General features: G+C 38.7%; 1 protein-coding gene and 1 long non-coding RNA gene across 2 annotated transcripts in view; both read left to right on the forward strand.

Annotated features, from left to right (window-relative positions):
• The window catches only part of RIOX2 (ribosomal oxygenase 2), a 365,565-nt gene that overhangs the window by 204,889 nt on the left and 135,188 nt on the right, over positions 1–25,488 (forward strand). The gene's annotated exons all lie outside the window — the stretch shown is intronic.
• On the forward strand, positions 10,436–23,659 carry LOC132532679 (uncharacterized). The gene is made up of 3 exons (XR_009544585.1): positions 10,436–10,738; positions 22,631–22,679; positions 23,286–23,659. It is a non-coding gene; the product is annotated as an uncharacterized LOC132532679 (long non-coding RNA).

A 25,488-nucleotide genomic window follows, 5' to 3' on the forward strand; every position in this document is an offset into this window, starting at 1 on the left:
AGGATGCTGGCCAGGCTTCCCTGGATTGAAGACCCCACCAATGTGTCCTGGAGCTCAGCTTCCCCAGAGACCCACCCTACTAGGGAAAGAGAGAGGCAGACTGGGAATATGGACCGACCAGTCAACGCCCATGTTCAGCGGGGAAGCAATTACAGAAGCCAGACCTTCAGTACCTTCTGCAACCCTCAATGACCCTGGGTCCATGCTCCCAGAGGGATAGAGAATGGGAAAGCTATCAGGGGAGGGGGTGGGTTATGGAGATTGGGTGGTGGGAATTGTGTGGAGTTGTACCCCTCCTACCTTATGGTTTTATTAATTAATCCTTTCTTAAATTAAAAAAAAAAATGGAGTCTGTTTTGAATAAACCTGTTCTCAATATTCATAGCAATTGAAAAATAGAGAATTTGTTTGAGATTTACATTATATATATGTATATATAGAGAGAAGGGGGAGAGGGAGAGTGAGAGAGAGAGAGAGAGAGAGAGAGAGAGAGAGAGTGTGTGTGTGTGTGAGAGAGAGAGAGAGAGAAGAAATTGCACTTTACAAGACCATTGTCATTACTGGGTATAGTTTCAACCTCCCCCAAAATATGTTTTATCATACTTTGCATACCTCCTAAGTACCACTCTCGCTCAGCTGCTAGGCATTACATTTATACTAGACATTCAAAAGATAGACTGGTGAAATTGGCAGTGATTACTGAGTTAGCATACTGCCATTAAATTACTGGTATTTTATCCTCTGCCTAGAACAAGACAATGATCTGCAGATCTCAGCAAATGTAGTGAATTTTCTTCTGCATATTTCAGAAAAGTACTATATAAATGAAAACTAAATTAAAGAAGAGTTCAGAGGCTGCTCTTAAAAGCCCTATAACTGATTTTTAACTGTTGGAAAATCATCCTGATTGTGAATTTTTCAGAGTAATATCAAGCTAGAATGAATTTTACTTCCAAAAACACGGAGTACTTAGTAAATTGGTTTTATAACCAATTGTTCTGCCAAAGAAAATGAGAACAAAAATGTAGCAAGATTTCAGAAGCTTTAAGTCTCAAGTCCATACCTAAATTACTATGTGATACTCTAAAATCACTTAGGACAGAGAGTCTGGTGGTAGCGCAGCGGGTCAAGCACATGTGTCGCAAAGTGCAAGGACCAGCGGAAGGATTCCGGTGAAGCCCGTCTGCAGGTGTCTTTCTTTCTCTCCCCCTCTCTGTCTTACCCTCCTCTCTCCATTTCTCTTTGTCCTATCCAACAACGAAGGCATCAATAACTACAACAATAAAACAACAAGGGCTCCCCAATGAAGAAATTTTAAAAAAGGGTAGCAAAAGGGAATAAATAAATATATTTTTAAAATCACTTAAGGCACTTTTTAAAGACTTTATAGTGTAAGACACTGCATTTCCCAGGAAATATTTCAGCCCATAATGACTATGACTTCTCTTGATATTTAGAAAGTAGTAGGGCATAGTGGTCAAGCACATGGATCCTTGTAATAACATTGATTCAGATCTTCATTCTGCAAATATATAACTTTTTGTTCACAAGGACTCAGAATATTTGAATATATTTATTTATTTGGTTTCAGATTGTTTTATATTCCATATGATAGTTCAATAATCTATAAAATACCTTTAGTAGTAAAGTGAAATGTTCTTTCATTTTTCATGAAGGGAATAGTTTCCTTAAAATAAATTATTGCAATCTCACCTGATTCCTGTAAGATGTAGAGACAGCATAAAATGTAAATTTCCATGACAAACTCTTAAGACACAAAAGCAAAATGTCAAAGACAATTATTCATCTCATATTCATTTTCTTGACTAGCACAGTTAGGAAAGAAAGATATTTATATTTTCCAACTTGTTTGTGAAGAAAATATTGAAATTCCCTCAATGAACCAAAAGATTCCCTATAGTATGAAGTCTGTCTACAGGGAATTGTAGACTAATCAACAAATTTTTTGTACTACCTATATCTGTAACTATTATTTTGAAGCTTATTTCTCCTAAAATGAAAGAATTACAGATTAATTATAGAAAATGAAAATGTAGAAAAGCACAAAGAAAAAAAACAGTGTGTTCATTTTAATCACTGATAACAATAACTAACATTTTGGTATATATTTCTCCTACAACTTACTAATAACTGTAAATATATTCATGTATACTTATGTACATAATTTGTAGCGTTCAAAGATAAACTGAGGCATAGTGAACATTTTATTTTATTTTATTTTTTATATTTATTTTTCCCTTTTGTTGCCTTTTTTATTGTTGTTGTTACTGATGTCATCATTGTTAGATAGGACAGAGAGAAATGGAGATAGGCGGGGAAGACAGAGGGGGAGAGAAAGATAGACACCTGCAGACCTGCTTCACTGCCTGTGAAGTGACTCCCCTACAGGTGGGGAGCCCCGGGGTTGAACCAGGATCCTTAAGCTGGTCCTCGCACTTTTTGCCACGTGAGCTTAACCCGCTGCGCTACCACCCAACTCCCCATAGTGAACATTTTAAGAGTTTTTTTTAAAGTAAAAATCAGCCAAACAGGTAGCAACTGATGTAGCAGGTAGAGAGGAGAATGGTGTTGAACAAATGAAATATTTTTATAGATGGAGAATAGGGATAAGGAAATTATACTTGTCAAAAAAAAAACAACAAGTCTGAATACTGCAGAAATGTCTTTCCTTTTAAAGATGGTAGATGCCTGCCAAGAAAATCATCTAACTGTTCATCCAGCAATTCCTGATTGACTGACTGCTTTGAGACTCCATTTCTTTTCCCTTTCCTATATGCATTAATTTGATGTCTTTTTCTTCCCTGATGGAACTGTCAAGAACTTTCAGGACTATGCTGAACATCACTTAAGGGTCTTTATCATAAATGGATGTTGGTTGGATCTTGTCACACTTTAAAACAACTGATGTCACAAAATCTACATTACTAAAAAACAAGTTTCTCTGTATGAGCATAATCATATCTTTATACCTCCAAATTTGGTGATAAATATACCTGATTTGTCAATAAGGCAAAACAATTTTTTTTCTCTTTTTGTTTTACTTTTTTCTTTGTTTTTAATAATGCAAAAATTTAACTCAAAAAAAACATTCACTTCACATGAATTGGATAGCTCTAGATTTAATATTTCCAAATTAATATGTAAATTTGATGCAATCCCAAACAAATTTAGAGGAAGATAGTTTGAGACTTTAAGTCATCTGTAAGAGCAAATAGAGTATTTTAAGCTAAAAGAATTTTCAAAAGTAATAATTAAAGAAATCTCACCTGCATTTGGGGAGCTGGGGGCTCCAGTCGGGATCCTTGTGCCAGTCCTTGTGCTTTGCACCACAGTGCGCTTAACACACTGCACTACCGCCCAGATCCCTGCAGCACAAGGATCCCTACTGGAGCCCCCAGCTCCCCAAATGCAGGTGAGTCGCTTCACAAGTGGTGAAGCAGGTCTGCAGGTGTCTTTTCTCCCCTCTCTGTCTTCCCCTCCTCTCTCCATTTCTCTCTGTCCTATCCAACAATGATGACATCAATACTACAACAACAATAACTACAACAACAATATAACAAGGGGAATAAATAAATATTAAAAATTAATATATATTAAAATAATAATAATGCTGCTATGAACATAGGTGTAGAGAAATCTCTGGATTGTTTTCTGCCCCTTTTGATAGATCCCTAGGAGAGAATTGCGGGGTCATAGAGTTGGCCCATTTCATTTTTTACTTTTTTTGTATTTTTAATTGATTTAATAGTGATCAACAGGTCATTGGTTAATCGGGGTACAATTCCACACAATTCCCACCACCAGAGTTCTACATCCCATCCCCTCCATTGGAAACTTCCCTATTCCGTATGGACCCAGGATCACTATGGGGTGCAGAAGGTGGAAGGTTTGGCTTCTGTAATTGCTTCTCCACTAGATATGAGTGTTGGCAGGTCGATCCATACTCCCACTCTGTTTCTATCTTTCCCTAGTGGGGCAGGGCTCTGGAGAGGTGGGGTTCCGAGACACATTGATGAGGTCGTCTGCCCAGGGACGTCTGGTTGGCATCATGGTAGCATATGCAACTTGGTGGCTGAAAAGCATTGATATAAAGCAGAACAAATTGTGTAATTATCAGGAACCTAAAGGTAAGAATAGAGAAGATGAGATTTGGGGTTTTCATGTTTGAAGAAGCTAGGAAGTCTGTTTTATATTCCAAGGAAGTTGGCCCATTTCTAATGTTAAGTGTTATGTCCAGGCTGCCTTCCACAGGGATTGAACCAACAGTGTACATTCCCATAAGCAGTATAGAAGTGTAAGCAATTTTGCCAGCCCTCTCTAGAGCATTTTCCTTATCTGCTTAGTAACTATTATCTAAGTTCCTGCTATGTTCCAAACCAAGAGATCGATATTGTAATGCTTTAGACAGAGAAAAATAATGAAAGTTCTCATATTTGTTTAATATTATTTATTATATTTGTCATTATTAAAGTCTATTAATGTTTAACACTGAAAATTAAAACATGTTTATATACTAAATAAACATTAATAAATAGACATCCTTGTTTACTTAGGTTTGGCTAGGGTCAACCTTCAGTGGGTGGTAGGTGATTCAGTATGGCTTCCATGGACTTCTTTTCCCACTCCTGCTCTGAGTTGTTTTCCCAGGCTCAGGGTCTTGCTGTGCCTGCCTTTTCCAGACTGCACTGTGGTCTCTGACTGCTCTGATGTGCGAATTCTCCTCTGAGAGGCTGCTGACCAGAGCACAGTATCTACAAATCAAGATGGTCCCCCCAGCTGCAGCTGCAGCTTGGGTAACTTGGGACTCCAATTGCCTCTACTCCACAAAGTTCTGCCCGCCACTTTCCATGCCTCTGTTGGTATACACCTGATCCTCAGACTTTGTAGTGCTACGAGATTCTGGGAGTTCTTTTTTTTTTTTTTTTGGTCTTTGTCCCTCCCTGGAAGTCCCCACTAGTAACATTAATAGAGAGAAAGACACACAGAAAAATATTAAACCCTTTCAGAGCTAGTTATATCATTTGAGATACATAGAATTCAAGTCCACACCTGCATATCAGATGTTGGGCTCAGGAAAAAAAATAACAAACTAGTATAGTCATGGGCTCTTTGGAATATAATTAAAATAGTACTACTAACTATCTATAAAAAGGAGACCCCTCAACTCTTCATATGAACTTTTCCAGCCTTTAGGTTCATGATTAGTCAACAATTTTTTTGGCTCTATATGTTAACTCTTTTTTTCAGCCACCAGGTTCCAGATGCTAACACGATGCCAACCTGACTTCCCTGGGCAGACAACCCCACCAATGTGTCCTGGAGCCCCGCTACCCCAAATCCCTGCCCCTCTAGGGAACGAGAGAACAGGCTGGAAGTGTGGATCCACCAGCTAACGCCCTTGTTCAGTGGGGAAGCAACTACAGAAGCCAGACCTTCCACCTTCTACAACCCACAATGACCCTGGGTCCATACTCCCAGAGGGTTGAAGAATGAGAAAACTATCAGGGGAGGGGCTGGGATACAAAGTTCTGGTGGTGGGAATTGTGTGAAATTGTACCCCTCTTATCCTATGGTTTTCGCCAGTGTTAACTTTTTGTAAATAAAATTTTTTTAAAAAGAATTCAAGTCCAAAGATAATATTTGGAAATGTAACATTAAAAAATAACCAGGGAGCTATTTTAGCAGCTGAACACATTACATTTATGTATATATGTTGGTTCATCTTGGCATTCAGAAATGGTGAGACACTGCTTTGGTCTCTCTCTCTTTGTATCTCTTTCACAACTAAAAAAAAAAAAAAGAAAGAAAGAAAGAAAGAAAAGAAACCAAATTCTTAACAAATATCTAAATGTTGCTCAACCTTACTTGGCTACTTGGCCATACCACATTTCACAGCTGCTTCTCCCTTCTTCTAGTGATTCAGGAAAGGCTTATTTAGAATAAGCTTAGTCATTTAGTCAACAGATCTTTTTGAGCATCTGCCTTAGCAGATTCTGGTATGAAGACTTGTTGGAAAAGAAACAGGTAAGTCCATCAGGATGCAAATCATTCCAAAGTCTGACTAGTCTAGTGACTTCCATGTCTGACACTTAGTGTAAAATTGTTTATTCTCTCTTTAATAGGTAAATATTTTCCTTCCAAAAATATTATTGGTCAATATTTCTTCATGAAGTCTTCTCCCAAAGTTAGATTTTATACATATGATTCATCTTCAATGTAACTTAATTAGAAACAATGATCATTAGCTTAACACTTTTGCTTTTAATTTAACCTTCAAGAATTTCATATAAATTGGTTTCATTTATCAATAGTACTAGAGGACTAAACATCTTGTATGTTACCTTGCTATAACGGAACAAAGCTAGAATGGTGATACTGACAGTATTGTAAGATTACAGGGTCTAACTCCACAGGGCACTTACCACTCTATGCCTTCACCCTTGCACCTCCCAGAGATAATCACCATAGTTCTCACAAAGTCTTATATTTTGTTTGCTTCTGTTTTTTCTTTGTTTTATTTTTGCAATTTATGCGTATCCCTTTTCCACATTCCACATTCCACATGAGTGAAAACATCTTGTGGTTGTCTTTCATTTCTTTACTTTGCTTAACATAATCACCTCCATTTCCACCCATTTTGTCCCAAAGGACATAATATCATCTGTTTGATTACAGATTAGTATTCCATGGAATATGTATCCCATAACTTTTTTTTTTTGCCTCCAGGGTAATTGCTGGGGCTCGGTGCCTGCACTATGAATCCACTGCTCCTAGAGGTCATTTTTCCCATTTTGTTGCCCTTGTTGTTAACCTTCTTGTTGTTATTATTGTTATTGTTGCCATTGCTGTTGTTGTTGTTGGATAGGACAGAGATAAATCAAGAGAGGAAGGGAAGTACAGAGAGGGAGAGAGAAAGTCAGATACCAACAGACCTATCAATAGAACAATATTAACCTACTGGGCATTATGAACTAATCAACAATTTTTTTCTAACATGCCTTGTGGGTACTATTATTTTGTAGTTTATTCCCAAACAAAAAGCATTTCAGGTTAATTATATAAAAAAATTAAAATGCAGGAAAACACAAGGAAAATGAAATTTTATACTCTATTCATCACAGATAAATATAGAATTATTTTATCCAGTTTAATCTATGTCCACAGACATATTTATGTGTATTTTTATACACAATTTATATAAATGTTACATATGCATAGAAAGTTAAATTATGCTATGGTATATTATCTTTTTCTTTGAACAATATGTGATTAATACTTTTGTTATTTATTTTAAAATGTATGGGTATTTACCTGCTTACCTAATTTTCCATAAAAATCTATAATTATAAAGTGCTATAGAGTTAGAGAGATAGCTCACCAGGCAGTGTGTGTGCCTTGCCATGTATGTGAGACCCTTTCAAACCCGGACACCACATGAGAGGTCCTATAGGCTGCCTGTCTGTCTGTCCAGCTGTCTGTCTATCTATGTATCCAACAGCTTATCTATCTATCTATCTATCTATCTATCTATCTATCTATCTCTATTCCAGCATCCTTTTATGGAAAAAAAAACCCTCAATTAATCATGAATAGAGGGCATTATTACTTGATAAAGAATATCAGCATAACACAGCTACCATCACAGAAATAAGTTAAAAAGAAAATCATAAGGGCAACAAAAAGGGAAAATTAAGAAAGAAAGAAAAAAAAAAGGAAATCACAAGTTTTCCATTAAGACTAGATACAGGGAAAGATGTTCCTGCTTACGACTTCTTTTCAACATTTTTCTGAAAGTCCTGGGTAGTCCAAGAAGACCAAAAATAATAATTAAAGATATACAGATTTTTGAAGGAAGAAATAAAAATATATTGTATTTGTCCATAGATGGTATACTCATCTACATAAGAAATCTAAAAGAATTGATAAACATCTCTTAAAATTAATAATCAATTTACATCAAAAATATAAAATATGAACTTAATCCTTTCTAAGACAATCCTTTCCTTTATAACATCAAGTAGAATTTCAAGTTAAAAGCAGTTTACTATATTGCACCAAAGTAAAAGACTCTGGGGTGGGGGTAAGGGTTCAGGTCCTGGAACATGATGACAGAGGAGGACCTAGCGGGGGTTGAATTGTTATGTGGAAAACTGGGGAAATGTTACTCATGTATAACTATTGTATTTTACTGTCAACTGTAACCCATTAATTCCCCGATAAAGAAATTTACAAAAAAGTTCTGAAGATGAAAGTTTTATAGCAGTTTGAATACACTTATTACCACCAAACTGTACACCAAAAAATAGCCAGTAAATTTTACATTATGTGTCAGTTACAACAATTTTAATTGAGGATAAAACAGAAATATGTATATATACTATCAATGCAAAAAATGTACAGCAAGCGTCATATTTGGTTCTGATGCCAGTCCCCTAAGGTCCTCATCTAGTATGTCCATTCTCTATATTCTTATGACAGATATTTAACTTTGATATAAAATGTGGGTTTTTTCCTATCTTCTAAAATTTTCAGAGTTTAAAGATGCTGTTCTTACAGTTACATAAAAAGTTAAACCTTTAAAAATGCTCAGTACCAAAGTAAAAGATTCTGGGGTGGGTGGTGGGGGGCAGAATACAGGTCCAAGAAGGATGACAGAGGACCTAGTGGGGGTTGTATTGTTATATGGAAAACTGGGAAATGTTATGCATGTACAAACTATTATATTTACTGTTGAATGTAAAACATTAATTCCCCAAAAAAGAAATAAAAAAAAATGCTCAGAGTCCAGAGAAAGCAACATCAACATCAATCATCTTGATTCAAGGTCAATATTGATTTTCCCAGAGTAATAGGTGTTCACTTCCCCCTGAATCGTCAGGTATTATTTCATTAACCTCTTCATTTTATTTTGCCTGTGTTGGTAAGCATAATTCATTCAGTTTGTGGTCTTCCAGCTTTTTAAAAATATATATATAAGGAGGCCATGAAGCATTTTCCTCCACTTTATTGGCTGGGGGTTAATCGTTTACAGTACAGCTGTTGGCACATGGGGACAGTTTTTCACCTCCCTGTGCTGTTTTTGTTTTTATTTCCCCCTCAGACTTATCACTGAGATTCAGTGCCTACACAATATTGACTCCACCACCACTCAGGTAATCCCCTCTTTCCTTTCTTTCTCCTTCTCTCCCTTCCTCCCTCCTTTTCTCTCTTCCTATAGATTTAGAGAATACAGAGAGAAGTAGGGAGGGGTGGGAGTAGATACCATAGTGGTTATGGGAAAAGACTCTTATGCTTGAGGCTCCAAAGTTCCAGGTTCAATTTTCACACCACTATAAACCAGAGCTACTCAGTGTTGGTAAAAATAAATAAATAAGTAAGTAAATAAATAAGTAGTTGGGAGGAAGAGGGAGACCTACAGCACTGTTCCACCACTCATTAAGTTTCCTCTTCTCAACCCAGGTGTCCAACAACAGATGAGTGGCTGAGCAAGTTGTGGTATATATACACAATGGAATACTACTCAGCTGTAAAAAATGGTGCCTTCACCGTTTTCAGCCGATCTTGGATGGACCTTGAAAAATTTATATTAAGTGAAATAAGTCAGAAACAGAAGGATGAATATGGGATGATCTCACTCTTGGGCAGAAGTTGAAAAACATCAGAAGAGAAAACACAAGTAGAACCTGAACTGGAATTGGTGTACTGCACCAAAGTAAAAGACTCTGGGGTGGGTGGATGGGGGGAGATACAGGTCCTTCAGAGTACCTAGTGATGGTTGTATTGTATATGGAAAATTGAGAATTGTTATGCATGTACAAACTATTGAATTTACTATTGAATGTAAAAAAATAATTTCCCAATAAATAAATTTTTTAAAAAGTTTCCCCCTCTGCAGGAGTAGGGTGCAGGGGGCTGGAAACCTGAACCCCGGGTCCTAACATATGGTATGTGCACTCTACCAAATCGACCACAAGGACTGATATGTAAGCAAATGTCGTCAGTGAGACTATATGTATCTTATGCTGCCATCCAGTGGTCACATTGTACCAATGCCGTGTAAAAATAGCTGCTTTAGCTCCACACACACTGCTCTTCTTCTTCTTCTAGCGTTTGCCCTTCTTCCGTAGCCAGTCAACAGCATCAGGTTGAGCCTGATGTAAAGTTTCGAGACCTCTCGAACACACTGCTCTAAAGCACAGTGTCAGCTCATATCTGATATTTCTCTAGAGAATGAAGTGGGAGAAAAAAGGGAAGTGGAAAGGAAAACTACTCTACAGGGGCTCTGGATATTTGAAGAAAAGAAAGAGAAAAACTCCATAGCTGAGTGAGAGCAAGGTTTATAATAGGGATATAATATGCCCACTAGTAACTGATCTTGACAAGGTCAAGTTATATTACAGTATTTCCAATGTGCCAAAGTAATACAAAAGCAAATGAACTGTGCACTCAACCTCTCCATTCTGTTTCCTCACATATAAGAGAGGGAGAGGAGTAACTTTTTAAATCTTTTTAACTGGGGAGTTAATGGTTTGCAGTGCAGTTGCTGACACATAGGTATAATTTCTAATCATCCTGTGAAAGTTCTCGGCAGGGTGTGGAAAGGAATATCCGCAGACTCACTTCTCTTTCTCCAATCAGCTAGAAAAAGCTACAAAAATCAACTGAAAAATCAATAAAGACATGACCAGGACTTCTTCAGAAACTCACCAACCCACAGGTGAGTACAGATATATATGGTTCCTGGACAGAAAAGGGGAGAGGGAGAGAGTCCCAGGACTAAACAGCCGTTCTCAGGGACGGCTGGTGCCAAATTGCAGAGTAGCAGCTGAAGTGTACTATTTCTGGGTCCCACTGTTAAAAAATAAATAAGTAAACAACCTAATTTTTAAAAAATTTATTTCATATTGGGAATTAATGTTTTACATTCAACAGTAAATACAATAGTTTGTACATGCATAACATTCCCCAGTTTCCCATTTAACAATACAACCCCCACTATGTCATTTATCATCCTTCATGGACCTGTATTCTCCCCACCCACCTACCCCAGAGTCTTTTACTTTGGTGCAATACACCAATTCCATTTCAGGTTCTACTTGTGTTTTCTTTTCTGATCTTGTTTTTCAACTTCTGCCTGAGAGTGAGATCATCCCATATTCATCCTTCTATTTCTGACTTATTTCACTCAACATGATTTTTTCAAGGTCCATCCAAGATCACCTGAAAACGGTGAAGTCACCATTTTTTTTTACAGCTGAGTAGTATTCCATTGTGTATATATACCACAACTTGCTCAGCCACTCATCCGTTGTTGGACACCTGGGTTGCTTCCAGGTTTTGGTTATTATAAATTGTGCTGCCAAGAACATATGTGTACACAGATCTTTTTGGATGGATGTGTTGGGTTCCTTAGGATATATCCCCAGGAGAGGAATTGCAGGGTCATAGGGTAGGTCCATTTCTAGCTTTCTGAGAGTTCTCCAGACTGTTCTCCACAGAGGTTGGACCAATTGACATTCCCACCAGCAGTGCAGGAGGGTTCCTTTGACCCCACACCCTTTCCAGCATTTGCTGCTGTTACCTTTTCTGATGTATGACATTATCACAGGAGTGAAGTGATATCTCATTATTGTCTTTATTTGCATTTCTCTGACAATCAGAGACTTAGAGCATTTTTTCATGTGTTTCTCGGCCTTTTGGATCTCTTCTGTGGTGAATATTCTGTCCATGTCCTCCCCCCAGTTTTGGATGGGGTTATTTGTTGTCTTGTTGTTGAGTCTGGCAAGCTCTTTATATATGTTAGTTATTAAACTCTTATCTGATGTATGGCATGTAAAGATCTTCTCCCATTCTGTGAGGGGTCTCTTGGTTTCGGTAGTGGTTTCTTTTGCTGTGAAGAAGCTTTTTAATTTGATGTAGTCCCATAGGTTTATACTTGCCTTAGTCTTCTTTGTAATTGGTTTCGTTTCATTGATAATGTCTTTAAAATTTATGCAGAAAAGAGTTCTGCCAATATTTTCCTCTAAGTATTTGATAGTTTGTGGTCTAACATGCAAGTCCTTGATTCACTTGGAGTTTACTTTTGTATTTGGTGAAATACAGTGGTTCAGTTTGATTCTTCTGCAAGTTTCAATCCATTGTTTCCAACACCATTTGTTGAAGAGACTCTGCTTTCCCCATGTAATAATCTGGGCCCCTTTGTAAAAGATTAGATGTCCATAGGTGTGGGGGCTCATTTCTGGGCTCTCATTCTATTCTACTGGTCAGTGTGTCTGTTCATGTTCCAGTACCAAGCAGTTTTGATGACAATAGCCCTATAATACAGTTTGAGATCTGGGAGTGTGATGCCTCCAGTTCTGTTCTTTTTTCTCAAGATTGTTTTGGCAATTCTAGGTCTTTTCTGGTTCCAGATAAACATTTGTAGCATTTTTTCTATTCTCCTAAAAAATGTGCTTGGAATCTTGATGGGGATAGCATTAAATTTGTAGATGGCTCTGGGTAATATATTCATTTTGATGATGTTAATTCTTCCAACCCATGAACATGGAATATCTTTCCACTTCTTTGTGTCTTTTTCAATTTCTTTGAGTAGTGACTCATAATTTTCAGTATACTAGTCTTTCACTTCTTTGGTTAGATTTACTCCTAGATATTTTACTGTTTTTGTTGCTATAGTAAAAGGAATTGATTTCTGGATTTCAATTTCTTCTAACTTAGTGTTTGCATAGAGGAATGCCACTGACTTTTGAATGTTAATTTTGTAGCCTGACACCTTACTGTATTGCCTGATGATTTCCAAAAGCTTCTTGCTGGATTCTTTAGGTTTTTCCATGTATACTATCATGTCATCTGCAAATAAGGAGAGTTTGACTTCTTCTCTTCCAATCTGTATGCCTTTAATTCCTTGCTCCTGCCTGATTGCTATGGCAAGAACTTCCAACACTATGTTGAATAGCAATGGTGATAGTGGGCAGCCCTGTCTAGTACCTGATCTGAGGGGAAATGCTTCCAGTTTTTCACCATTGAGTATGATGTTGGCTGTAGGTTTGCTATATATAGACTCCACTATCTTGAGGAATTTCCCATCTATTCCCATTTTTTGTAGTGTTTTGATCATAAAGGGATGTTGTATTTTGTCAAAGGCTTTCTCTGCATCTATTGATATGACCATGTGGTTTTTGGTCTTGCTTTTGTTGATGTGGTGGATCACATTGATTGATTTATGTATATTAAACCAACCTTGCATGCCTGGGATAAACCCCACTTGCTCATGAGGAACAATCTTTTTGATATACTGCTGTATCCGGTTGGCTAGAATTTTGTTCAATATTTTCACATCTATGTTCATCAGAGATATTGGTCTGTAGTTTTCTATTTTGGTTGTGTCCCTGTCTGCTTTTGATATCAGGGTGATGTTGGCTTCATAGAAGCTGGCAGGGAGTATTCCAGTGTCTTCAATCTTCTGGAAGACTTTTAAAAGTAGAGGTATTAGTTCTTCTTTGAAGGTTTTGTAGAATTCATTTGTAAAACCGTCTGGTACAGGACTTTTATTTTGAGGGAGATTTTTGATAACTGTTTCAATTTCATTAGCTGTGATGGGCCTGTTCATGTTATCCACTTCCTCTTTACTTAGTTTTGGAAGTTGGTAGGTATCTAGGAAATCATCCATTTCTTCCAGGTTCTCTAGCTTGGTGGCATATAGTTGTTCATAGAAGCCTCGCATGATATGTTGAATTTCTGCGGTGTCTGTTGTGATATCTCCTCTTTCATTTACTATATGATTTATTTGGGTCTTCTCCCTTTTTTGTTTTGTGAGTCTGGCTAAAGGTTTGTCGATTTTTGTTTACTCTTTCGAAGAACCAACATTTACTTTCGTTGATCTTTTGTATGGTTTTCCTATTCTCAATGTTATTTATTTCTGCCCTAACTTTAGTGATTTCTGACCTTCTCGTTGCTTTAGAGTTCCTTTGTTGTTCTTCTTCTAGGTCTTTAAGATGTACAGTCAGGCTGTTTATTTGTGCTTTTTCTTGTTTCCTAATGTATGCTTGTATAGCTATGAACTTCCCTCTTAGGACTGCTTTAGCTGTGTCCCAAATATTTTGATAGCTTGTGTCTTCATTTTCATTGAACTCCCGAAACATTTTGATTTCTTCCTTGATTTCCTCTTTGACCCAGAAGTTGTTAAGAAGTGTACTGTTGAGCTTCCACATTTTGGGACTGTTACTAATCTTTTGTTGATTGTTAAGTGTTAGTTTAATTCCACTGTGGTCTGAGAAGACGCTTGGGATGATTTCAATGCTCTTGAATTTGCTGATGCTGTCTTTATGGCCTAACATATGGTCTATGCTTGAGAATGACCCATGTAGATTTGAGTAAAATGTGTATTCCAGTTTCTTGGGATGAATGACTCTGAAAATGTCCAATAATTCTAGTTCATCTATCTCTTCATTTAGCTCCCTTATGTCTTTATTGATTTTCTGCCTGGATGATCTGTCAAGTTGAGAGAGTGGGGTGTTGAAGTCCCCTACTATGATTGTGTTACTGTTAATATATTGCTGTAGTTCTTTGAGTAGATGTTTGATGTATTTAGATGGCTTCTCATTGGGTGCATAAATGTTAATAAGTGTTAAGTCCTCTTGATTGACTGATCCTCTGAACATTAAGTAGTGTCCATTCCTATCTTTTTAAATCTTATCTATTTTAAAGTTTATCATGTCAGATATGAGAATAGCTGTTCCTGCCCTTTTTTGTGGGCCATTGGCTTCTATTATAGTTTTCCATCCTTTCACTTTAAGTCTGTGTTTGTCTTGTTGAGTTAGGTGGGTTTCCTGTAGACAGCATATTGTTGGGTTGTATTTTCTGATCCATCTTCCTACTCTGTGTCTTTTAATAGGTGAATTCAGGCCATTGACATTTATTGATATCAAAGATTGAAGATATTTTAATGCCATTCTTGTAGAGTTTTAGAGTGTTTTGATATATGTCCTATTTGTGGTGGTCTGACTGTTTATAGGAGACCTTTCAGAACTTCTTTCAGGGCAGGCTTGGTGATGGTTGCTTCCTTCAACTGTTGCTTGTCTGAGAAGGTTTTGATGCCTCCATCTAGTCTGAATGACAGTCTAGCAGGATATAGTATTCTTGGCTGAAAGCCTTTCTCATTGAGCACTCGATAGATATCTTGCCATTCTCTTCTGGCCTGTAGTGTTTGTATGGAGAAGTCTGTTGCTAGTCTTATGGGTTTTCCTTTGTAGGTGACTCTTTGTTTTTCTCTTGCAGCCTTGAGGATCCTTTCTTTATCCTTATTCCTTTCCATTCTAAGTATGACATGTCTTGGTGTCTTTAGGTCTGGGTTAATTCTGTTTGGGACCCTCTGGGCTTCTTGAATCTTTATGTCTTTGATGTTGTCTAGACTAGAGAAATTTTCAGCTATTATGGCCTGGAGAATGCTTTCTTCCTCTCCTTCTCTTTCTTCCTCTGGTATGCCAATAGTGCATATATTGTTTCTTTTGAAGTCATCCCATAGGACTCTGTTGTTGTTTTCAGCATCTCTTAATCTCTTTTTGAGATCTCTTACTTCTTTTTTAGTTGTCTCTAATTCATCCTCGATCTTGCTAATTCTGTCTTAGCCTCATAGATTCTATTCTCTCTTCCCTCTACTGTTTTCTGGAGTTCATCTATTTTATTGCCTTGCTCTGATACTGTTTTAGCTTGTTCAGCTAGTTGCATTCTTAGCTCAGCGATTTCAGCTTTCAGCTCTCTAATAACCATGAGGTAATAAGTATTTTCTTCCATATTCTCTTTTGTTGTTCCTGCATTTATGATTACAATTTTTTCAAATTCTTTACTCTCTCCTGTTATTATTTCCTTAGCTAATGTTTGGATGTTGAACTCGTTATTTTGTGCTTCACCCACTGTAGGACTTTTAGCTGGACTCTTGTCCTGGTTCGATTCTCCAATATTTTTTCTTGTTGTTTTAACCATTTTATATATTATGTTATGAGTTCCCTTTATCAGTACTTTTCAAATTATTGATCATTATTGCCTGGATTGACTTTTGTCTAAGTCAGTTAATTAAAGGGTTCACAGTGGTAGAAGTTATTGTTTTTTTTGTTTTTTTTTTTTTAAATTAACAAAACCATAGGGTAGGAGGGGTACAACTCCACACAATTCCCACCGCCCAATCTCCATATCCCACCCCCTCCCCCGATAGCTTTCCCATTCTCTATCCCTCTGGGAGCATGGACCCAGGGTCATTGAGGGTTGCAGAAGGTAGAAGGTCTGGCTTCTGTAATTGCTTCCTCGCTGAACATGGGCGTTGACTGGTCGGTCCATACTCCCAGTCTGCCTCTCTCTTTCCCTAGTAGGATGGGTCTCTGGGGAAGCTGAGCTCCAGCACACATTGGTGGTGTCTTCAATCCAGGGAAGTCTGGCCGGCATCCTGATGACACCTGGAACCTGGTGACTGAAAAGAGAGTTAACATACAAAGCCAAAGAAATTGTTGAGCAATCATGGACCCAAAGCTTGGAAAAGTGGAGAGGAAGTATTAGGGAGGTACTCACTGCAAACTCTAGTATACTTCTGCTTTCTTACTTTGGTGCCATACTCAAATTATTGATCATTATTGCCTGGATTGACTTTTGTCTAAGTCAGTTAATTAAAGGGTTCACAGTGGTAGAAGTTAACAGTTGTTTCAATCCCTGAGTTGGAGCTCAGTGGTTTAAAAGCCTCTTTTTTTTTTTTTCTTCCCTGTAAGCTATGGGAGCCTGAGGGCTTTTTTTTTTTTTTTTAATTTATTTATTTTCTTTTTTATTTAAGAAAGGATTAATTAACAAAACCATAGGGTAGGAGGGGTACAACCCCACACAATTCCCACCGCCCAATCTCCATATCCCACCCCTCCCCCGATAGATTTCCCATTCTCTATCCTTCTGGGAGCATGGACCCAGGGTCATTGTGGGTTGCAGAAGGTAGAAGGTCTGGCTTCTGTAATTCCTTCCCCGCTGAACATGGGCGTTGACTGGTCGGTCCATACTCCCAGTCTGCCTCTCTCTTTCCCTAGTAGGGTGGGTCTCTGGGGAAGCTGAGCTCCAGGACACATTGGTGGGGTCTTCAATCCAGGGAAGTCTGGCCGGCATCCTGATGATACCTGGAACCTGGTGACTGAAAAGAGAGTTAACATACAAAGCCAAACAAATTGTTGAGCAATCATGGACCCAAAGCTTGGAAAAGTGGAGAGGAAGTATTAGGGAGGTACTCACTAGTGTAACTCTAGTGTACTTCTGCTTTCTTACTTTGGTGCCATACTCCAAACTCAGTCAATTTCTGCTTTGCGTTTCTACTTTTTTTTTTTTTTTTTTACATGCATAACATTCCCCAGATTCCCATTTAACAATACAACCCCCACTATTTCATTCATCATTTTTCATGGACCTGTATTCTCCCCACCCACCCACCCACCCCCGAGTCTTTTACTTTGGTGTAATACTCCAATTCCATTTCAAGTTCCACTTGTGTTTTCTTTTCTAATCTTGTTTTTCAACTTCGGCCTGAGAGTGAGATCATCCTGTATTCATCCTTCTGTTTCTGACTTATTTCACTCAACATGATTTTTTCAAGGTCCATCCAAGATCGGCTGAAAACGGTGAAGTCACCATTTTTTACAGCTGAGTAGTATTCCATTGTGTATATATACCACAACTTGCTCAGCCACTCATCTGTTGTTGGACACCTGGGTTGCTTCCAGGTTTTGGCTATTACAAATTGTGCTGCCAAGAACATATGTGTACACAGATCTTTTTGGATGGCTGTTTTGGGTTCCTTAGGATATATCCCCAGGAGGGGAATTGCAGGGTCATAGGGTAGGTCCATTTCTAGCCTTCTGAGAGTTCTCCAAACTGTTCTCCACAGAGGTTGGACCAATTGACATTCCCACCAGCAGTGCAGGAGGGTTCCTTTGACCCCACACCCTCTCCAGCATTTGCTGCTGTTACCTTTTCTGATGTGTGACATTCTCACAGGAGTGAAGTGATATCTCATTGTTGTCTTGATTTGCATTTCTCTGACAATCAGAGACTTGGAGCATTTTTTCATGTGTTTCTTGGCCTTTTGGATCTCTTCTGTGGTGAATATTCTGTCCAAGTCCTCCCCCCAGTTTTGGATGGGGTTATTTGTTGTCTTGTTGTTGAGTCTGGCAAGCTCTTTATATATGTTGGTTATTAAACTCTTATCTGATGTATGGCATGTAAAGATCTTCTCCCATTCTGTGAGGGGTCTCTTGGTTTGGGTAGTGGTTTCTTTTGCTGTGAAGAAGCTTTTTAATTTGATGTAGTCCCAGAAACTATCAGATACTTAGAGGAAAATATTGGAAGAACTTTTTTCCGCATAAATTTTAAAGACATTTCAATGAAACGAATCCAATTACAAGGAAGACTGAGGGCTTTTAAACTATCAATAGGCTTCTTAGCTTAATCACTGACTCCTGACCAAGAGATAAAGCAGGGTATGGCAGAGATAATCCAGTGGTTATGCAAAGAGACTTTCACAGCCCCTCACCTATGCCACCGAGGTATAGGTCTTCTCCTGAGTTTCCCGGTTAGATCTCTGTCCCCTGGTGTCCCTCCCTGTTGCTGCTCCAGATTCTGAGGGTAGTAGCAATGGAGACTCAGAGTTGCACTTGGTGAGTCTCTGGGGAGTCCTCTCCTCCCTTAAACTGTCCCCTTGTTGGTGGAGCAGACTGGAGGTGGTGTCTCCACTGATAAACTGCTTAACTGTTAGCAGTCACTTAATCTCTCCTTAGGCCCCTCTCTCCTCTGTCACCAGCCACATGTGTTCGTACTCACGGGTGATTTACTGGGTTCCTGTGGTCATTCTAGTCCTGTCTTGTTTCAGTCCTGGGTGGTCTCCTTTGGTATTCCTAATTGATCCGGGAGAGGAGAAGAGAGGAGAGAAAGCGATCTCCTGCTCATAGCTCCGCCTCCGGAAGTCCACTAAATAACCTAATTTACAACTGTGGCCATTCTATCAAAAGCTATCTACAATTTCAATGCACACCCTATCAAAATTCCAATAACATTTTTCAAGCAAATTGAACAACTTCTCTAAAAATTTGTATGAGGGGGAAGGTTGGTGGTAGCACAGCAGATTAAATGCAGATGGCGCAAAGCCTAAGGACCGGCATAAGGATCTGGGTTAGAGCCCCTGGTTCCCCACCTGTGTGGGGGGGTGTCAGTTCACAAGTGGTGAAGCAGGCCTGCAGGTGTCTGTCTCTCCTCCTCTCTGTCTTCCCCTCCTCTCTCGATTTCTCTCTGTTCTATCCAACAACAACAACAGCTATAACAATAATAACCACAATAAGGACAATGAAATGAGAAAAATAGCCTCCAGGGGCAGTGGATTCATAGTGCTGGCACTAAGGCCCAGCAATAACCTTGGAGACAAGAAAAAAAAATGTGTATGAAACCACAAAAAGTCACAAATTGTCAAAGCACTTCTGAGAAAAAAGGAAAAATGTGGAAGTGTCACACTCCCCAACTTCAGTTTGTACCACAAAGCAATAGCAATCAAAAGAGCATGATACCAAAATAAAAATGAACACTTGGGTCAACGGAGCAGAATCAAAAGCCCAGAGCTGAGCCCACACATATACAACCACCTAATATTCGACAGCAGGACCAAAAACCATTCAGTGGCGTAAAGAAGGTCTCTTCAACAGATGGTGCTGGGAAAACTGGACAGTCACATTTAGACAAGTGAAACTAGACTACCACTTAACACCATACACCAAGTCAAAATGGATCAAAGACCTAGATGTTAGACTAAAATCTCTAAAAACCTTTAGTAGAAAATGTTGGTGAAACTTTGTAGGACCTTCACATGTATTTGGAGAGTCAACACCATGGAAATGGAAAATTAATACAAGAGCAAATAAATGGGGTTACATGAAACTAAAAAGCTTCTACACATCAAAAAAAAAACTACACAAGGATAACCAGGCAATTCAATAAATGGAAGAAGATATTTGCATATCACGCATCAAAAAAGTAACTGATATCAAACATCTATACAAAATTGGTACAGATCTACAAAAGAAGCAGAAATAACCTAATATAATAATGTGCCAAAGAACTAAACAAGGGGGCCAGGTGGTGGCACACCTGGTTTAGTGAACATGTTACAATGCACAAGGACCTAGGTTCAAGCCCCCAGCTTTGCAAGTACTTCACCAAGCTTTGCAAGTGGTGAAGTAGTGCTGCGGTATCTCTCTGTCTTTCTCTGTCTCTCTCCCTATCTCCCCCTTCCTCAAAATTTCTGGCTGTCTCTATCCAATAAATAAATAAATAAAGATAATAAAAAATCTTAAAAAAAGAATTTTCTAAACAAGAGATACACATGCCCCACGTACTCATGAAGAAATTATCCACCTCATAATTAGAGAAATTTGGCACCAAGTGGTGGTATACCTGGTTGAGTGTAAACATTACAGTGTGTAAGGACCCAGGTTCAAGTCCCTGGTCCCCACCTGCAGGTGGAAAGCTTCATGAGTGGTGAGGCAGGGCTGTAGGTGTCTCTGTATTTCTTTCCCTCTCTATCTCCCCCTCTCCTCTCAATTTCTGTCTCTATACAATAATAACTAAAAATATAAAAGAGAGAAATACAAGTTAAAACTACACTGAGATACCATCTCCCACCTGAGAGAATGGTTCACATCAACATATCAGGGAATTACGGGTGTTGGCAAGGTTGTGGAGAAAAAAAAGCTCTGCTACATTGCTGGTGGGAATGCTAACTGGTGCAGCCCTTTGGCAGAAGGTGTGGAGAGTCTTTAAACAAATAAAAATGGCATTACCCTATGATCCAGCAATACCACGCTTAGGCATCTATCCAAAGGACACTGAAACACTATGTTCAGAGCTGTGTTATTCACAAGAGCCAAAGATTGGAGGCAGCCTAAGTGCCCATCAACAGACAACTGGCTAAGGAAGTTATGGGATAGATATTGCGTGGAACACTACTGTGCGATCAGAGAAGATGATACTGTGTCCTGTGGGACAAAAATGGATGGAACTGGAGATGATTTTGCTTACCAAAATAAGTTAAGAGATGAAAGACAACTACTAGATTATCTCACTCATACATAGAATTCAGAGATCTGATTCACATGAACTTTCCTAAAAAAAGAAGAAAAAAAAAAACCAGAAGGATATATGGGCCACAGATCATATCAGATTGATGGGGTTTACAGTCAACAATATTTATACACCGTTCCCATATTTGGGAGCTACTCTCTTCCCTGATACAGCTTTCCAGTCATTTTTCTAGCCATGACATCATCTCCCCAGACAATAACTTAGATCCACCTGCATATCAGATTTCAGGCTCAGGGGGAAAAAAAAAAAGAAAAAAACACTAGTATAGCTACATGCCCTTTGGAATATAACTAAAATAGGCTACTAGCTATCTACAAAATGGAGGACCCCCAAACTCTTCATCTGAACTATTCCAGCCTTTAGGTTCATGATTAGTCAACAACTTGTTTGGCTTTTTATGTTAACTCTTTTTTTCAGCCACCAGGTTCCAGATGCTAGCATGATGCCAACCAGACTTACCTGGACAGACAACCCCACCAATGTGTCCTGGAGCTCTGATTCCCCAGAGCCCCACCCCACTAGAGAAAGAGAGAGGCAGGCTGCCTGGGAGTATGGATTGCCCTGTCAACGCCCATGTTCAGCAGGAAAGCAATTACAAAAAGCCAGAACTTCCACCTTCTGCATCCCACAATGACCTTGGGCCCATACTCCCAGAGGGATAAAGAATAGGAATGCTATCAGGGGAGGGGATGGGATATGGAGTTCTGCTGGTGGGAACTGTGTGGAGTTGTACCCCTCTTATCTTATGGTTTTGTCAGTGTTTCCTTTTTTTAAAAAATATTTATTTATTCCCTTTTGTTGCCCTTGTTGTTTTATTGTTGTAGTTATTATTGATGTCATTGTTGTTGGATAGGACAAAGAGAAATGGAGAGAGGAGGGGAAGACACAGAGGGGGATAGAAAGATAGACACCTGCAGACCTGCTTCTGAAGCAATGTCCCTGCAGGTGGGGAGCCAGGGCTCAAACCAGGATCCTTACACCAGTCCTTGTGCTCAGCGCCAAGTGCACTTAACCTGCTGCGCTACTGCCTGAATCCCCAGTGTTTCTTTTTTATAAATAAAATAAAAAATAAAAAAACCAAAAGGAAACAAACTGTTTCTAAGACTTAGGAGAACTATGATGGTTATCTTCCAGAAGAAGAGGAGGTGGGGATACAGAACTTTGGTGTTGAGTGTGGTGTGAAACTACACACTGGAATCTTACTATCTTGTAACCTACTCCTATCAACAAATAAAAAAATTAAAAAATAAAGTTCTCTGCACTACATCCACAGGGAGGGGGCTAATCTAAATGACCTTTAAAGGTATGTCTTTGTCAGTATTCTGTGACTACAATTTCCTACTAAAGATATTTTACTTATATGACATCATGCAAAGACAGGAAATTTCTGGAGACATTTCATCAGATGTGTCTGACCCAGTGTAAATAACAACTCCATTTCACTTTCATTTCCTGATTGTAGGAAAAATGATGCCTGTATGTCACCAGATGAGTACTGGAGACCCAGCCCTGTAAATCAAATTTTCTCCTGGGCTCCTTGCCAAATGAACAGAAACTGTCTGACAGACATCACCAGCATGGAAGAAGAGTGAAAAGGAGGCGATTTATACAAGGGAGACTTAAAAGACTTAAATCATTACAAGTTATTGCGTGACCTTGGGAGTCATTTTTTTCCCTGGTAGTTACCACTTTCTAACTTTGACAGTTATGGTTTCCTGACTTCTTAAGAAGCTTACTGGGCTTGCAAAGAAAGCACTAAAGGGATAGGCTTAAGAAAGCCAATTCAGGGCCCCAGATCAAACTGATGGGGTTTACAGTTAACAATATTCATGTATTTTCACCATATTTGGGAGCTACTCTCTTCCCTGATCCAGCTTTCTAGTCCTTTTTCCAACAATGACACCATCTCCCCAGACAGTAAGTTGAGTCCACCTGCATATTAGCTGTCAGACTCAGGTGAAAACTAGTAAAGTCATGGGCCCCTTGGAATATACCTAAAGTAGACCTACTAGATTTTTACAAAATGGAGATCCCAAATCTTCATCTGAAATATTCTTGCCTTTAAGTTCATGACTAGTCAACAATTTTTTCTGCTCTATATCTTAACTCTTTTTCAGCCACCGGGTTCCAGAAGCTACCATGATGCCAACCTGACTTCCCTGGGCAGATGACACCACCAATGTGTCCTGGAGCCCGCTTCCCTACAGCCCTACCCCAATAGAGAATGAGAGAGAGAGGCTGGGAGTATGGATTGACCTGCCAACACCCATGTTCAGCGGGGAAGCAGTTAAAGAAGCCAGACCTCCCACCTTCTGCAACCCATAATGACCCAGGGTCCATACTCCCAGAGGGATAAAGAATAGGAAAGCTATCAAGGGAGGGGATTGGATATGGAGTTCTGGTGGTAGGAATTATGTGGAATTGTGCACTTCTTATCCTATGGTCTTGTCAATATTTCCATTTTATAAATAAAAATTTTTTAAAAAGCAGATTCAGCATCAACAGAGACAGATGCCTTATTATAACTGAACTGAAACCTTAAGATTTTCTGTGGGTCAGTCCCTTCTAACCTGGTTCATTGTCTTATTATTTTTAGGCAAACCTTACTTACTTAAAATTCCTGGCTGTGCAAAAACATGAGTGGTTTTAATCCTCCCATAATGTTAATATTGATCAGAGTACTTGGTCTAGCAAAGAATTCTTGATAACTAGCTCTGACAGGTTTTTCACATCATCAGTTCACCTCTACAGTGCAAATGGGGTTGTCCAAGGACCCCTGCCATGTTGTAAGTGATAGTGAGGAAACGTATAACGTGCAGGTGTTTCTGAAAGACATGTCCCAAATGACTAAATGCTAATCAAATCTCCCCTGTGCTTCACTATTTCAAGTGAAAATATTTTGTGAAGAAATACCTTCCTTCTTCTTGGAAAATCCTTAAACAAATACAAATGGAAAAACCTTATTGTCCAGCAATTCCACTCCCAGACATATACCCAAAAGATAACATTGATTAGAAGGGATACATGCACCCCTACATTCATAGCTAGCTGGATGTAGATTCTCTTCTGGGTTGTAAGCCTTGGGATTCTCACATGGAATATATTCTCACATCTCTCTATCACTTGGAATTCTCAGAAGGAATGAAGGATCTCTATTAGAGGACTACTAACCCTAGTTATGGAGAGTCCACCTACTAAATCACAATCACTAGCCAAAAGCCCCAAACAAAAACCACTACCTATCAGAGTTGGGATTTCAACATATACATTTTGAGAGACACAAACATTCAGATCATGATGTGGAATTTTGGGAATAAGATTTAGGTTACAATAGGATTTGGATATGTCATATACATACATACATATATATATATATATATATATATATATATATATATATATATATATATACATGTTCTTTAAAGGCCTTGAAGTTGGATTAAATCACTTAATTGTGAAATTATAGAAAAGAGAAATATAAACTGCTTAAGTTCTAAATTCAACTCCTCCCAAATATTATGAAATTTGATAATGGGGGAACTAAAAACTGGGGATGAAGAATAATGTCTAGAGAAGAAAAGATAAGAGGTTAACAGGAGAATGTAGTATTCCAGAAGGCAGGTTAAAGAAGTGTTTGAGCTATGAGAAAGATCCGGTTTATCAGTGCTTCTGACAGGTCAAGTAAGACAACGACCATGACTAGACCCTAGTCTACGCTGCTGAAAGAGCAAGAGTGCTTCCAAGAGCTTACGATGTAACTCTGAATCTGTGAGGTGATAAAATGCATAGTGTTTCTTGAGCTCAGAACAAAACAGGTTTTCACATAATATCTCTAATGCAGACAGGTTAGTTTTGGAAAGTCGGCGTAGATAATGGAGTTAGATGAGAAGCAACCCAGGCGGCATAGAGTGCTCAGGTCAATAGTTCAGCACCCTGGATTTCTTGAGGGTGGTGAGGTAGAAAGCAAACTTTGGCATGATGGAATTCTCCAGCTAGCAAAGTGATAGTAGCTTAAATTAAGGAGTAATCTTTACTACATTTCTTCTGTTCACTGGGTCTTCACAGAAGAGGAAATCTTTTATTATTATTATTTTGGTTTTGTTTGTTTATTTGTTTGAGTTTGCCATTACTGAGGCTTCACTACTCCAGGCCAACTTTTTCAGATAGAAAGACAGAAACAGAGCTAGCGAGAGACTCAGAGAAAAATGCCACAGACAGCACTGAGTGCTGCAGGGCCTGGGCTCAAACCCGAGTTGTGCACAAGACAAAGCAAGTGCACTGTCCAAGTGAGCTGTCTTGCCAGCACAGAGGAAGAAATCA

Source organism: Erinaceus europaeus, chromosome 14, assembly GCF_950295315.1.
Source record: "Erinaceus europaeus chromosome 14, mEriEur2.1, whole genome shotgun sequence".
NCBI classification, from domain to species: Eukaryota; Metazoa; Chordata; class Mammalia; order Eulipotyphla; family Erinaceidae; genus Erinaceus; species Erinaceus europaeus.